Source organism: Mus caroli, chromosome 16, assembly GCF_900094665.2.
Source record: "Mus caroli chromosome 16, CAROLI_EIJ_v1.1, whole genome shotgun sequence".
Taxonomy (NCBI): Eukaryota; Metazoa; Chordata; class Mammalia; order Rodentia; family Muridae; genus Mus; species Mus caroli.
The window spans coordinates 51077317-51087030 of NC_034585.1; positions in this window are offsets into that span (position 1 = coordinate 51077317).

Sequence of the window (9714 nt, forward strand, 5' to 3'; positions counted from 1 at the left end):
ACTTAGGTGAAGGAGTCTATACTTTGCAACAGGCTGAGTGATGTTTATTAATAAATGATACCCTCACTACCTTGCCTGAGAGAGAAAAGAAATATGAACACATTCTGAAAACTTGTCAGAGTCTGCTGTGGTAGACCACAGACTAAATAGCCTAAGTTTCATTGCAGAAATGAATTAGTACAAATGTTAGAAGATAAAAGAGTGGACTGGTGAAATGGCTCAGTTGGTAAACAGCTTGTACCACAAGCATTAGGACTTGGGTTTTATCTCCAGCAATCATTTAAAATAATTATGGCCCATACCTGTAATCCCATTGCTAAGGAAGTAGAGTTTGGAGGATTGCAGTGGCTGATTGGTCAGCCAGTTTATCCAACTTTGTGAGTCCTATGTTAGTGGGAAAAAAAACATTTCAAAGATAGCCAGTGGGTTACACGTGCATAAACACACTTATGTAACCACAAAGGAACATGCATGCACAAAGTATTTTAAATTAACTTTAATGATACATCATATCAACAAATAAATGTGAATCTTTTGAATTTATAAATTCTGCCCACGAAACATTACTAAATTTGTTACTCCTACTCATCAACAATTTTATAAGCATTAAAATCTTTCCTTGTGGAGCAAAATTATGTTAAACTTTCCATATGCTCATAAGCTGAAACCTTTTTATTTTCATCTTTCACTAAATGGCATCTGCTCCATCTCCATGTTAATTTTTCAAAATGAGGTTACTTAAAATTGATTTCTCTTCTTGTGAACTACGTTTGCCAAAACATTGGAAATGCATCCCAGGAGACCGGCAATTACAGGAATGTAACCACTTTACACGGGGCGTTTAGGCACTTACCAGTGTATATTAAGATAGCTTATACATTTACTTGTAACTCTGTTTTTCACTCAGTCAAATATAGGAAATGTTTAAACAATAAAAGCCATACCTTTTAGAAATCAGATTAATGACTATTTTTTAGCTGATGATAATTTTAATAAATCTTTCACAACATCGCTCAGTCTTTCTGTTTGATTACCTGTATGCATTCTATGAGGTTTATTTTTGTTTGTTTGCGTTTTGATTATAGGAAAAGTAATATTTTAATTACAGATAATGGTGCTGCTGACATCTTATTATCTTATTTTTCGTCTTCTCATATTATTGTATGTCTTATACTCAGCATACATATATGTATTCATATATGTATGTAGAACACATGTATGTTGCTGCATGTATATGTGTCTATCTACATGTGCATGGTATGTACCCACACACATATATATGCATACATATGTTCATGACATGTTCTAAATATGAGGTTTCATGATATAGATTCTGATTTAGAATATCCTGAGTTTAAATCCTATTCTACCATAATTTGTATGTAACATCAGTGTGTTAAATATTTAAGATGTGTCATTATTTTGAAAAAGTAAGATAGGTATGAGATATCGGCCTAGTGAGAGGTTCATGGTGTAGTTACAGCTTTTTTAAACTTATGTTTATGGCTTGGTACATTTTAGCAGAAACTATACTTTTAATATTAGTAAATATGTTCATTTTGTTATATATATTTGAAAAGTTCATTTTCTACTATAATCACAAAAATGCTTTGTTGGGAAACTGCTATGCTAGCAATAGTCATACAATAAATTATGATTATAAACTTGAGTATATTATAATTCTGATTAATCATAAGGAAGTTCTGTCATTAAAGATTCAGATCTCATCATTATTCGATTATCTAGTTACTATACAAGCTCAGGTATGGAAAAAACAGTACTGACTAAAGAGATTTGGGGGGGGCAGGGAGATTTTTTTTAAGTATACATAGAGAAAATAGTTTAACATGCATTTTGTTATCTTATTACTAATTATATTATTTTGTTTATTGTTTAACAACATAATTGATCTAAGTTAAAATCTAGACTGTATTACAGTTTTGGTGGAGTAAATTCCAGAAAGATGTGAGTTATGTCAGTTAAATAATTTTAGATCTGTGGGTTTGCTACTAACTTCCACTGGTGTCTTAAATGCCTTTGTTTCCATCCCAAGAACTAGGATCTAAATTACAAATATTAGATTCCTTCACAGCTATCATGAAGTGTACAATAGGCAAAAGTTTAAACTTTTTGACTAACTCTCTGGGCGAAGAGTAGAATGCGTATGTAGCAAATTCAAAGTCCTGGGTTCAATTCCTAATACCAGAACAAGCCACAACCTGTCAAGCCATATCTGAATGAAAGACATCAATATCTTTCTCTCTTTTTAGCTATTACTCATTTTGGTTACACTTCAGGCTACAGTATACAGAGTTTAGAAATCTCTTCTTCTTTTTAAAAGTATAAATGAAATGGAGCCTGGATAGTATAAGAGAACCTATATTTAACAAAGAATGTATGTCTAAAAGCAGAATAATCTATATATCTTGGTGAACTTTAAAAAATAAACCAAGCCTTGTTTTCTGTTTCAAATTATTTATTTTATATATTATAGTTGCACAAGTTGATGATGGTTAAATACAATTGTTTTTTTTTTTAAATCTCTTCTTGAAAAAAGTAACATTTACTTAAATAATTTGTAAACAACTTTCCCTCATTTGGGTTGCAGGTCTTTGTAAATGCACATCAAGTTTGTTATTGATTTTTGCATTACCTAGCTTCAAAAATAGCACAAAACACGTTCACTTTTAGCTTGTATGGGAACCTCAAACAGAATAAAAGTAATATCCATATCCTATAAATCTAGCAAATTTTTGACATGGATGGACCTAATAGGACCTTTTTATAGCTTTGAAAGTTAAAACTTGCAGATGAAGACCAGTATGAGCACCATGCTGTACAGAGAAAGTAGGGAGCAACTATGGAAGTAAATGGCAATGACAAGCTCTTATCGAAATGTGCAGAGCAGCTTTCTTTGAACTCTAAGTAATGGGCAGTTCCATTCATGAGCAAGTTCTGTGGCAGTAGAGCTACCATGAAAAGAGGCCATCAAACTAAACACAGAGCCATGGTGGTCTACCCTGACTTAGTTCTTAAACTACAAGGTGTTCCACCCAAGGTTATTTTAATAAGGGAAATAGCATGATTTTCAATCTAAAAATTTGCCCTGATAACATCCTCTATGTTTCTGTAAGGAGGTGGATTCATTTGCTCTTTTATCTTCCTTATATTCTTCAAGAGAAGCACAGAGAGTTGTATAAGGTGGCCATTACCATATTGCCCCTTTGTTAAAAAAAATTTATTTAAACCAGGAAAACTATCACTGATTCATTTTGGCAGATTAAAATATGAACATTGATCAAGAATTAGTGTAAGTAAATGGTCACCATAATGATGTCAGCCTTTTTAAGTAGAATAGTTAGCTGAATAAAAATGGAGCCTTAACCTAGTAACTTTGAAGCATCTTCTACTTTCTAGTAATCTTCTAGCAGAAAGGTATTGAAAAATGTGCCAGATTTAATGTGTCCCTCCTGAAAAACCAAGGCTGAAAGAGTAGCTATTCCTGCTAGCTGGAAAGCCAGATGAAAGAAAATGCCAACTTCAAAATTGAAACGCTGAGAACAGACTTGTAGTAGAGCCTATGCTTTTGTAATTATCTAGTAGGCTTTAGTGTGCTACTTTAACTCAGCCTTATAATAACTTTCAGTAGAAGCTACTAAAAGATTCTCATTTCCCAAAAGAGAAGACCACAGACTTTAAAATTTCTTTGTGATACTCAACTAACAAATAGCAGAAAGGGCGTTCATGACCATTTGTCATGAATCTAGCTTTTCCCACTTTAACTATCCCACTAGCTTGGTACTCAGAGATAACAGAAGGTGTAGATTAGAAACGATGTGTCCATTCTCTGTTATGAGATATTTTAGGCCATGCACTATATTAAAATAAAAAAAAAACACGTTGCAGTATCAGTAACAGTGCCATTAATTACAATTTTGTTTATCAAGAGAAAACACCATTGTTACAACTCATGCCCTTCAAGTTTTGCTGATGAAGATTTAATGGACAGGAATTGTAACTTTTCTATAGAGTACTAGAAGCTAAGACATTAAAATAAAATGAAGGATAGCAATCTACTCAAGAATATCAAAATCTTTTCCAAATATTGTTAGCAATCAAGTAATAAAGAATTAAACCACCTAGCTTTAGAGTCTAGACTACAAACACCCATTTCTATGAGGTACATAAATAAAGCAAATAAAAACTTAAAGCTAAACTTATTTTTTATTTAAATACCTGCTTAGTAAAGACTCTGTGAGTTCACTTTTCACCTAAAATAATAGTAAGTAATTGTGCATATTTGTGTTTCCTATTAGAAAAAGAGACCAGAATATTTAAAGGTCTCTTTATTGAGAAACATATGATACATCTTAGAAATGTGTAATTTGATATGTTCTACATATTCCCAGTGTAGAAATATAATAATGTCCATTAATAGAGTAATTGAACAAGAATAAATGATATAATCTTTATATTTCATAACAGAAACCTATCAAAAACAACAAAACAAAATAAATTACTTATCTATGCTGGTCTCTGTCATGTTAATCCCTTCAGATGCAACTCCCAAGGTTTGAACAGTACTAATTGGTTAATGGTGGCTGAAGTACAAAATAAATGAGAGTGAGCATTTTCTTTCTTCTTATGCCTATTATATACTCAAAATATGTACAATGTTCAATGATTGCAATTTAAAAACATAAAGTTAAATCAAGAAAAAGTGTCATAACAAATTGTGGGACTGTGAAAGGTATAGGGTCCCCAGTTGAACTAAAGTTAGAAGCCTCAGAGACTGTGAAGGAATGGTTGGAGCTTTACCTGCTCTTGAGTACCTGGCGCCATCACTAGCTGCAGCCCACCATAGATTTGTGGCCATCAGACATGTAAGAGCAGTGCTCCAAGACCCCTAAAGGTAGAAAAGGTTGTAAACTGTGGTCACTTAGGCTCAAGACAGATCTCTAATTTAATGCAGTATCTAAAGACCTGGCCAATAAGCTTTCCTTCCCAGACAACTCCTCCCTGCAAAGAGTATTTAATCTCAGGACACCCTGATATGTGAGGTATGGTTTTTCACATCCAATTTCTGCCATGACAATAAATGCCTTAAAACAATGGACTGCCTCTTTTCATCAAGATCTGCCATGGGGAGTCATGGAGAAGCCGCTGACTTGTCTCCCACAGAAGGCCTCTCTGCACTTCCAGCCATGACCAAGGTAAGCCCCAAACTGTCACTACCAAGCCAAGGACTAATCCCTGCAGGACCACCTGGTGCTCACTTCCTTTTTCCCTGTCCCCATCATCATAAACATTAATAGAAATGCAACTCTTGACTAGAATGTCTAAAATTCACATTAAAATACTTTGAATGTTTTAAAAAGTTTCATACACTAGATAACTAATGACACATACTATTGTGTCTATACACTTAGAAAATGTATCTACCTGCTAGTAAAATAATTGTAAAAGTATGAAGAAAATCATAAGAAATAGAAGAAGCCAAAAATGTGTCATTAAAGGAGAAAGAAGTGCCTTAGATTTGAAACAATCAGACAGAGAATTAAAGATGATTAAAATAGCTTCCAAATAAATTAATTAAGATCTTATATTCTCCAGAGAAAGATAGTTAGATATAGAATATAGACTGAAGAGAATTATAAAATAGATAAAAGTTACCAGATAGAATATAATGGGGACATTATAAAGGAAGTTAGTGGTGTCTTTACTTAACATGTTAAAAATGAAAGTGTCACAGAACTAAAAAAGTAATAAATTTTAACATCTCTATTGAAGAACAAAAAATAAACTGTCATATTCAAAGGCAACTTATGCAAAAAGAAAGAAAATCAAGAAACATTTTTACGAATTTATCAAAAATATTATAACATTAATAACTAAACAGCAGGGCTGTTTTTATCCCTCTTGCTGCATTACAATCAACTAGATAGTCGTCATCTCAACTTCTTCTCCTAACCACTTTTTCACTAGAAGTTAAATACATGTTCTTCAGTCATTAATATTTCTCACAATAACAATAAGAACTATAAAATCAATGACATCATCAATATGAATGATAATAAGAGACTAATCTATGCCCCAGTGTAGGAGAACTGATGGCAGAGAGGTGGGAGTGGGTGCACGGGAGGAGGTACATCCTCATAAAAGCAGGGGGAGAGAGGATGGGATAGGGGGTTTGGGGGGGACTGAGAAAGGGGATAACATTTGAAATGTAAATGAAGAAAATATCCAATTTTAAAAAAGAGAGAGATTTCCAGAAGAAAAAAGAAAAGAAATTAATCTAATTATTCTACAGCTAAAACAACCCTGGAATATGACTCTAAAGTGCAAAAAGGATGGCCAGGTTCACACAAAGTAGGAAGATGTGGTTGCCCTAACACAACAGTGTAATACTGATAACCAAATGGTGTTTGTTGGTTTTGTGAGCACAAAACACAGGTAGGAGCTTGAGTGTAAAGGAGGCAATGAGAAAATGATCGGTTAGCACTAACACTATGTATTTTTAAACTTTATTCCTTGAAATAATGTATCTTCAGCACTAGTCCCACCAATCTTCAGAAAGTCCACAGTGCTGTACTCTGATCACAGATAGACAAATGTGGTTCAAGGTAGACAAATTAAAGCCAGTCACAGAAGTCTCAATGTCTGGTAAAACACAGGGTATGTGAATATTCATCAGGAATTTCACAATTCATCTTTGTCACCCTTGACTAAGTATCGTAGTACCAGCCTCACAACAATAGTGGGGAAACATAAAGTAGTGATATATAGCAGAAATTCATAGCAAATATAAGTCAATGTTTCTTACTTTCTCATATCTCTCATTCATTAACTTCACAGTGATCTGATAGGTCTAAGTATCTTATCATGGAAGGCACTGGGATCAAGAGAATAAAATGAAATCTACGGCAACCCTCATGCAGGTAATATCCCTTAATAACCATTCCCTATAATGTTGGGTAAATGAACAATTTTAACCAAGTTTTCTCAACCAGAGTAGACACTGTACATATGTCACAACGGTACAATAAAGAACAAGCCATCAGTCTCACATGTCATTAATTTAAGTATCTGTATTTTAGCTAAATGACTTGAAAAAATTATATTCAATGGTGAGCAATAGAAATGACATAGTAGAATAGTTTCTGCACTGCACCACAGATACTTCCACCCTCTACCCCAATGCTCCATGTTCATAGTAGCCAGAAGTAGAAGTTGCCTGAACCAAATAAAGCTGTCCTTAAAGCAGCATGTCCATTTCTAAGATTGCTCTCTTTCAATGGCTCCTTCATATGAAAGCCAGTCCCTTACCCTGGTCCACAGGAGCTCACCAATACGTCTCAGTTTCCATCCAAAGTGGCGTAACCCGGGCTTTGCACTCACTGTCCTGAGCCTCTCATCTCCTCTACAAAACACTTGTTTCTTTTTTGTTTCAACACATCTGTTTAAACAGTCAGGATTTGTACAGATCAACAGGGATAATTTACAAAAGATGAAATAATGTTTTCTGCATGATAACCAGTCAGTTGTGGTGGAAGTTTGCACTTTTATGATTGAAGAAATCCAGGTTTTCCACATTATAATCCATGTGGCACTATTTTTTCTTAAGTCTAATCCATCAGCACATGAAAATTCTTCTATGATAATCCTTGCTAATTGCATTAAAATCCTGATGATATTTTTAAGGAATACACTCTAGGCTGAAATTACTTTCCCTAGATAAATTTGACAAATATTGTTTTATAATTATAAAAAAATAAGTAAACATGCCCTCACAGATTTTCAGGTTTTATTCTTTCTTGGAGAAAAGGAAATTTCAATGCCCATATATTACCCTATGTTTCATTTGGGCATATGTAAAATATATTGGATTCATTTTGCTTTCTTTTTTATTAACTAATTTATTTACATCAAAAACTGTTCCCCTCCTCGTTCTCCTGACAGAGACCTTCCCACCGTTCCACTCCCTTTCTCATTGGAGAGTGTAGCCCCTTTTGCATATCATCCCACACTGGCCATTAAGTTTCTGCTAGAGTAGGCACACATCTTTCTTCACTGAGGGCCTTTGGGAATGGATACCACAGTAAGTCTACAGACACTATACTTCTCCCTTTCTGGTAGGATTGGGAGAAGTATACTACTTGTACAACCATTTTAGAAATCAATCTGGTGGTTTCTCAGAAAAATGGAAAGTAGTTCTACCTGAAGACCCAGCTATACCACCCCTGGGCATATACACAAAAAATGGTCCATCATATAACAAGGACACATGTTCCATTATGCTCATAGCATCTTTTTTCTCAATAGCCAAAAACTGAAAACAACCAATTTTGGATTTTTTTTTAAGAATGTTGGAACTTGACATAGCACACTCTGATCTTTTCCTTTGTTCCTTGCCTATAAGCTGGAAGAAAAATTTCCATAGAAAAAAAGGTGAATATATTTCTCTTATATTTTCTCATCATCATTATACATATACAGATACAGATACAAATACATATAAACACATACACACATACACACATATACACATATATATGACAAGTATGTGCAAAATGGCCCATAAAAGAAATTATTCATATAGTATAAAAGATCTAGATACCCACTGAGTAGCATTGTCCTTTACTAAAATTAGAAGGCTCAGAAGTTTTACATGAAGATTCTTCTCCTATGTAATTTATGTGATTGTTCCAAAAGGACCAGATGAGGAATGAGAACAAGCCAGGTATTTGTGCACAAAGAGGATCTCTGGTTTTCTACTAGGCTAAGCATCGTTTCAGGCAACACTTATTAGGATCATATTAATACAAGCCAGAGAAAACTCCTTTTATGCAAGAAGTTCCAAAAAGTGATAAGTTATAATTATTCTTCTATAGAAATAAGTAGAAATTATTTCTTTTTGTTTTATTTATAAAGCAACAAAATAGATAGAATAATAAATTACAATAGAAGATGCATATATTGATGGTTACCAAGGTTTTTCACTTTCAATTGTATAAGTTTTCTTCACCTATTCCTTAATTCTTTGTAAATACAAAGCAAATTAAGTAGTTATAATTAATTCAGTACTTTTAGAAGACATCTGTAAAAATGTTGCCCTTTGGTGACTTTAATTTTTTTATTTAATCTTATTTATATAAGCCCGCAGGGACAGTGTTTTACATCAAAACAAGTATACAAATTGTGATTTTATTTTCTTACAAATAGAACAAAACTACTGATGGTTCTGGCTGAGTGAACACGAGATAAAATGATGCAGTGATTGTCAGAACCTGGGTGTAGGTCTTTCTCCTTTCACTATAATAACTGGCAGGTGCAGGCTTCCTCAGATGATCAGCAAAACAATATTGCTTCATAATACACACAATCTACCTGAGATCAAAGGGAAATAAAATTTAAAACACAACATAATGGAAGTAAAACAGTCATCACTGCTCATTATTTTTCATTTCTTTGTTTGCTTTTTCTTTAAATGACTGTTTTTACTGACTTGGAGAATGCGGCAGTTCTCATCTGTGTCTGTCACAGGCTCTGGCAGGTGTCATGAGAGCAAGAACACTAGGGAGGAATAACAAAAGAGCTCATAGGTTCTAATTCAGAAAGAAGAGTCTTAATGCTTTAACCTATTATCCCAAATGCATGTATTGTGTGAATTTTTAAAACACCAATCATTGACTCATGTTTTCTCTTTGTCATTAC